Source organism: Phaenicophaeus curvirostris, chromosome W (genome assembly GCF_032191515.1).
Source record: "Phaenicophaeus curvirostris isolate KB17595 chromosome W, BPBGC_Pcur_1.0, whole genome shotgun sequence".
In the NCBI taxonomy this organism is placed as follows: domain Eukaryota; kingdom Metazoa; phylum Chordata; class Aves; order Cuculiformes; family Cuculidae; genus Phaenicophaeus; species Phaenicophaeus curvirostris.
Window position 1 is genome coordinate 3,249,555 of NC_091430.1, and position 7,862 is coordinate 3,257,416.

Sequence of the window (7,862 nt, forward strand, 5' to 3'; positions counted from 1 at the left end):
CTATTAGGATACGTCGCTATTTGGGCAAAAAGGGATTCTAATGCCCATCTTACTTTAACTCCTGTCTCAGGCTCCTGCCAAGTGTCATCTATGTCTTTAATATCATTTTCTATGTCTCTTTTAGCACGAATTTGTAAAGTTTCCAATTTACCTCTGAAGGGGAATCGCTTCCAAATTGGGCACAGGGTAGGCAACCCCAGAGTTATTTCTTTAACTGGACCCTCCATTGATAAATGTGTAGTCCAAGTTCCATCATTAGATGCCCAAACAAAATTACCCATACTGCGTACTGTCGAATATTTACAGTCTATTCCATTAACTGGTACTTGTATTACCTTTCCCCTGACCTTAAATCCCCGACAGGCACACCCTATTATTAGAGCCATTTTAACTGGAGGTATGGTGATCTCTTCAGGGTCTAGGTCACAATCTAAAATTTTAGAACAATTCTCCTATGGAACGCTATCAATAGGATCTCTACTGATCCGGCCATTTACTAGTAATTTGTCACTACTTTGTTTTCCTGTCCATTTAAAACACTAAGATGTTTCTCCTCCGTATTGGAATTTTTGTAAAATACTTGTTGACCAGACTGTGTCCCAATTTTGTTCTGTATCATTTCTTTTCTGACACACCCATTCCATTTTATTTCTTTCCCTCACTATTTCCTTTATTTCATCATATGAACACCATCCTACATCTTTAAATCGTCCGATACGTGTGAACTTATAATTTGGTAATTTTTCACAATCGCTTCGACTTCCTGCAGTTCTCTACTCCCTTCTTATACTTATTTTCTGTTTTTCCTGTATGGGTGTTATTATTTGTTTACATTCGGTTTTATTCTCTTTCACCTCTGGGAGTGGGAAAGTCAATATTCCCCAGCTTATCGGTTCTCCAGCCGTTTTTGGCAAAGGTAAGCATGCTGTAATCTTACTTGTATTTTGCATTCTAGCAAAATCCTTGATTAACCCAATCATCAAATTTTCTTCAGAATCTTTCTTTTGAACATAAATCTCCTGGGGTGCCTGGGTTAGTTCTATGGCTCGTTTCACTCTGGATTCAGTAATATTGATTTCACTATATCCAAAGGTAGTAGCATTTTGATACTGGCATCTGTAAGTTCCCAAGTCGGATCTTTTTATCTCTTTAATAATCTGGACTAACATTCCTCCCAGTCTCAATTCTATTGAGTGTCTTTTATCACTTAGAACTGCTTTTCCTTCCTTTATCCATCCAAATTTCTCAGGCTGGGGGTCCTCTAGGAGGCAGTAAATAAGTGTCTCACTACCCAGGGGAGCTGGATAATGTGTATGCCCTGCTTTTATTCCATGGTCTTGAAGGGGATTTATTATCAGTGTTCTTTCCCCATAGTCTACACTACCTCCTGCTCCCACAAAACATCTATATTTTCTTTGGTCAGTCAAAGTTAAGTTCATCAGCCTCAGTTTTGTTTCACCTCGTACGGGATTTCGTGGATAAAACTTGTTCAATATCTTTCCTTTAAATTTTCATGTCCCTCGTAGTTCTTGTTTGTACCCATCTAACCTCAAATCTTTGCTATCATAGATTGTTTCAGGTGCTCCACAAGTTCTAGACACCTTTTCCCAAAAAATCTGAATTAATTTCCTTTTCATTGGGACATGACTTTGAAACTTGCAAGACAGAATGGCATTTTGTCCAATGGTATACTTGCTTGTTTCTCTCTTACATGAAATTTCTAGAGATGTGACACCTATTATAGGTATCAGGGACCAAACTATAATCAAAGTCTCGTACTCGAAGTACGACATTTTACTTGCTTTTCAGCTTCAGTCTCGTTGGTCCGACTACTTCGACTCTCCAGTCCTTGGGTGCCTTCTTCACTCGTGTGTAGTGGATCCAAGAGTCTATTCCTTTTACCTTTACCGCAGTAAAAGTTGTTAGCAGCACCAGGTACGGTCCATTCCACCGTTCCTTCAGTGGCTCTTCACTCCAATCGCGGACGTAGACCTGGTCTCCTGGTTCAATTTCATGTACTGAATTCTCTAATGACACCGGACGGTTCCAGATCAAGGCCCTTCGTAACTGTGTCAAAGTTCTACCAAGAGATAACATATAGTTATACACATCTTGGTGTCCTTTAATATGCATGTTTGGGTTTGGTTGTGGCGACTCATATGGTTTCCCAAAGAGGATTTCATAAGGACTCAGCCCCATCCTACTCCTAGGCTTTATCCTTATTCTTAGAAGGGCTATTGGTAATGCCTGGGGCCTCTGAATTTTAGCTTCTTGGCATATTTTACTGACCTGTCTTTTTATCGTCTGATTCATTTTTTCTACTTGTCCACTAGATTGTGGTCTCCATGGGGTATGGAGATTCCAGGAAATTCCCAATGCCTTACTTACTTCTTGTACAATTGTGGCTACAAAGTGTGGTCCCCTATCAGACGATAGACCTAAGGGAACCCCAAACCTAGGGATAATTTTCCTCAACAACCATTTCACTGTTTCTTTGGCTTGATTGGTGCGACAGGGAAAGGCTTCTGGCCATCCGGAAAAAGTGTTGACCCCAACTAACAAATATTTGTACCCTTGAGCTTTAGGTAATTCTACAAAGTCTATTTGCCAATAATCTCCTGGTTCCATGCCTACTCTGATGTGTCCCATTTCTACTCTCCTCCTAACCACAGGATTATTCCTCAAACAAAGTTCACATTTTGAATTTACAGATTTTGCCATTGTTAACATCTGTGCCGAAATTATGCTTCGTTTCAGGTAAGTCACTAATGCTTCTGCTCCCCAATGGCACTTTTGATGTTCTGCCTGTAGAATTGCCCGCATAATGACAGGAGGTATAATTATTTGTCCAGTTGTAGTTACGTACCATCCTTCAGAATTTAGGTTTGCCTTCATTAAATTGGCCAATTTCTCGTCCTCTTCCGAGTATTTCGGTTTCTGTGTCAGGTAATTTTGTAAAGGGCTTACCTTGGTAGGTATCAAGGCCATCATCGTCTGTACCTGTCGTGCTATCTGCCGAGCCGTTCGATCTGCCAATGCATTTCCTTCGGCCACCTTAGAGTCCCCTCCTTGATGTGCCTTGCAATGCATGATCGTTGCCTGCCTAGGTAATTGCACAGCAGATATCAAGTTTAAAATTTCTTTTTGGTATTTTATATTGGTTCCCTGCGAGGATAATAATCCTCGTTCCTTCCATAAAGCTCCGTGTACATGAACTACTCCAAAGGCATATTTTGAATCTGTCCATATGTTTACTCGTTTATCTTTGCTTAATTCCAATGCCTTTGTGAGGGCTATTATTTCTGCGTGTTGTGCTGAGGTCCCCACCGGTAGGGCCTGTGCTTCTATTACCATGCTCTGTGTGGTCACGGCATATCCTGCATACCGCGTCCCATTCTCCACGAAGCTACTCCCGTCTGTGAAGAGCTCTTGATCAGGCTGTTCGAATGGAGTATCTTTCAAGTCCGCTCTCGTTGCATATGTGTGTTCTATGACTTCTATGCAATCATGTTCCAAAGGACCATCTTCTGTTGCTGCACCTAAAAAGGCTGCTGGGTTTAACAGGTTAGTTGTTTTTAAACTTACATCATCCTGTTCAGTGAGTATGGCTTGGAACTTCATCATTCGGCTAGGGGAAAGCCAATGCCCCCCTTTTGTTCTAAGACTGTTAACACCATGTGAGGTACATAAACTTCAATGTTTTTCCTAGAGTTAATTTTCTGCCTTCTTGTATCAGAATTACAGTTGCTGCTACGGCTCTCAGGCAGGATGGCCAACCTGCACTAACGGGGTCCAACTGTTTAGAGAAGTATCCCACTGGTCGTTTCCAGCTTCCTAATTTCTGTGTTAAGACACCCAGTGCTAATCGTTGTCTTTTGTGAACGAACAACTGGAAAGTCTTTGTTAAATCCGGTAAGCCCAATGCTGGTGCCTTAGTCAAGGCCTCTTTTAGTTTCCTAAAGGCCTCCTTTTGAGGTCCCTCCCAAATGAGAGTAGACAATTTTTGTGCCTCATACAGAGGTTTTGCTATAAGTCCATAGTCCATTATCCACAGCCTACACCACCCTGCCATTCCCAAGAATGTCCTCAGTTCATGCAAGTTCCGGGGTTCTGGAATCGCACAAATTGCTCTAACACGATCCGTTCCTAACCTTCGTTGTCCCTGTGTTATCTCACATCCAAGATACAATACAGTTGTGCATGCAATTTGAGCTTTTTCTCTTGAAACCTTGTATCCATTTAGGCCCAGTTGGTTTAAAATCTCAATAGTCACTTGTATGCATAATGATTCTTGTTCTGTTGCAAGGAATATGTCATCTACATATTGTAACAAAAGATACTGTGTTCTTGGTACCTGAATTTTCCTTGCGTAGTCCAGATCTCCAATTTTTTCGCCAGTTGGTTTCCAAAAAGAGTTGGGCTATTCTTGAATCCTTGTGGGAGCCTCGTCCACGTGAGTTGCGTTTTTCGTCCATTATATGGGTTTTCCCACTCAAAAGCAAAAAGTTTCCTGCTATCTTTGTCAAGGGGAATGCAGAAGAAGGCATCTTTTAAATCAATTACTGTAAACCATTTATATTTTTCCTTCACAGATGTCAACAATGTATATGGGTTAGCTACGACTGGATGTATATCTTTCGTAATATTGTTGATGGCCCTCAGATCTTGTACTAACCTATACTCCCCATTTGGTTTCTTTACTGGAAAGATCGGAGTATTATATTCTGACTCACATTCCTCCAATATTCCAAATTTTAAAAATTTTTCAATGATTTCTACTATTCCGTATCGGGCTTCCATTTTATGGGATACTGTTTTATTCGTACTGGCCTTGCTCCCTCTTTTAACTCCACTATTACCGGTTGAGCAGTTTTTGATTTTCCTGGTATACTTGTTTCCCAAACTGTAGGGATTACTGCCTCTTCTACCTTCTTGGGTATCTGAGGTTTGGGATTTTCCTTTACTACTGAAATCTTTCCTACGTTCGATTCTGGGACTTGCATAATCAATTCTCCATTTTCAAAGCTGATTTTTGCATTTAGTTTAGATAACAAGTCCCGTCCCAGAAGAGGAACCGGGCAGTCGGGTACATATAAGAATTCATGTGTTAATTCCTTTCCCCCAAATCGTAACTCTAAGGGTCGCATGAATGGCCGTATTTCCTCTTTCCCTGTGGCCCCCACTATTGTAGTAGTTTTGTTTCCTATTTTTCCATACAAATCATTTAAAACTGAATATGTTGCGCCAGTATCCACCAAAAATTGCACCTCTGCCCCTCCTAATTTTATTTTCACTAGGGGTTCACTGTTTTCTAAATCTAGTCAGCTTTGGTTTCCATAATTTCCCAGAACCATCTCCTTTTCTGTAGAATCCATCAAAGTGTCCAATAACACCTGAATATCATCCCAATCAGGATTCTGAGTCTTTAGAATCATTTTTATTACCCTTGCTACCTTGTCTGGGTTTTCTCGATAAACTCCAGCAGACTGTTTCCAAAGCATCAAATCTCCTGGCGTAAAAGGCACTTTAACATATACCGGACCCTCCGCTCCGACCCCCTGACGCAGTGGTGCTAGTAATGCCTTAGATGGCTGATGTCCAGCCTCCCTCCCCTGGATTTCTCTTTGCTGCACGTTCGATGAGAGATCGGAGTACCCGGATAAACCTGTTCCTCCTCATATTCGCATTTTCTATCCCCCCTCTCTCTGTCCTTCCCCTCATTACCCGATCCCCCCTCCCTGGGGTCTGGGGCTGAGGGGGTTATCAATAAATCAAAATCATCATCTTGCTGATGTTGTGAAGCATTTTCTACTGCTAAACATTTTATGCACTTTTTCTCAGCCATACAACCATCACATTGCCCATTTGATTTTACACTGAAAACCATTAGTCCGCATGCTCTTTTCCATTCATCATTCCGCCTTAAAATAAAAAACAGTTCTACATATGGTACTTCATCCCATTTTCCCTCTCGTCTACAAAACAACATTAACTGAAAAATCGTATTATAATCTAGAGTCCCATTTTCTGGCCAATGAACCTGGTCTTCTAATTCATATTGTGTCCACCAGACATTACAATATTCAATCAACTTTCCTTTTTGCATACCCTGCCCAAATCCTCCCTCCTTCCAGTGACTCAAAATACATCCTAATGGAGATGACTTAGGTATTGACATTGTGGTTGAGTTTTTTGTTTTGTTTTTTTTGTTAGTTTTTTCTTCCTTTTTCTTTTTTTTTTTTTCTTTTTACCACAAACAGCTTAAAATGGATTAACTAGACAGGAAAGTATAAATTACTGAGAGCAGAACAAAACTACAAAATACCAGAAATACCAGAATTCCGGAATTACCAGACCAGACCACTGATGCCGAACCTGCAGAGCTTTCGCCACTGTCTTATGGACGGCGCCTAGGCTTCCCGTCGGAGCTCCTGAGCCCAACCAAGCGCAGCTTTCGCCGCGTCTAACAGGCAGGCTTTACCAGACCCCTGAGCCCAACCAAGCGCAGCTTTCGCCGCGTCTGACAGGCAGGCTTTACCAGACCCCTGAGCCCAACCAAGCGCAGCTTTCGCCGCGTCTGACAGGCAGGCTTTACCAGACCCCAAATGGTACCATTCCAGATAAAGCACCGTGTCTTACCAATATCCCTGGTCCGTCGGGAGCAGTGGAGGTCGGTTGCGGTCGATGGCTCCCCGAGAATCACTCGGTGCCGGCTGGAGCAGGATCGATGCGCGAGCCGCCTCAGCAATGCCCGCGAGGTCCCATCTGGGTCGCCAAAAACTGTTAGCAGAATGACAAACACATAACCACACTAGGAGGTTATATGTGGTGCTTTATTTCGAGGCCCCGGGAACCAGGGGTACGCACCCAGATCTGGTTCCCAAGACCGTCACATCGCGTCCGCTTTTTATTTTCTAAAAGTTTCGCAATCGATTGTATATTCAACAGGTTACTTCATTATCTAATACATATGCATAGGTAGGTTACTTCATCGCCTTATTGCGACATCAGTCTCTACTGCGCCTGCGTGGCCCCCTCTGGGGGTCGTCCTGATGAAGTAAGTAGTCTTCCTCAGATGAAGTAAGTAGTCTTCCTCGCATTGTCTTTATTACTTCTTGTTCTTTTGGCAAACTCGTTGATTTTTCTTGGCTGGGCCCGCACTTATCTCCACTTGACCGCTCAGGTATATCTTTCTTGCCTCCTGAAACCTATTCTTCTGTCTTTCACAAGATTTATGATGGTCTTTTGGCTGTTGCAGGTGTATGTTCTACTTGGGTAGGGTAGCTAGTACGTACTTTTCCTAAGCACACTTGGATCCTATTGTCACATGAGGTCTTTTGAGCAAGTACCTTGGGGTCTGTTGCTAGGATACGTTAAGAATCAACAGAATCATGCAATTCTTATATTCTGTCTTAGTTCTTGATTAGTCGATGATCAGTGTTTTATCCTACTTTAAGTGTAACTTTCCTAGCAAAATGGTGATTTGTAAATTGAGAAATAGTCAAGGGAAGATAGAAAATTGATTATCAATATGGCAGGAAGAGAAGTAGATAATGGGTGATTTTATGTTCCAGATGGACAAATAATAATGCCGTCAGGAGTGCTATGGAAATTGGTCTTAGAGGAGTTACAAATAAAACAACAAAAAACCCAAAGAAAACCAAAACAAACAAATCAAACCCTTTGGGGCACAGATATTCTGTATAAATAATAGGAATGCAAATAGATCTCTCTGAACTCCCAATAAAAAGCGGGGGGGGGCGGGCACTGGTATTCATTAGCATTAACAGATGCTTTCTCAGGTTGGCCAGAAGCTTTTCCACAAGAGCATTGTGGAATGAAATTAAACCTCGTTTAGAGTG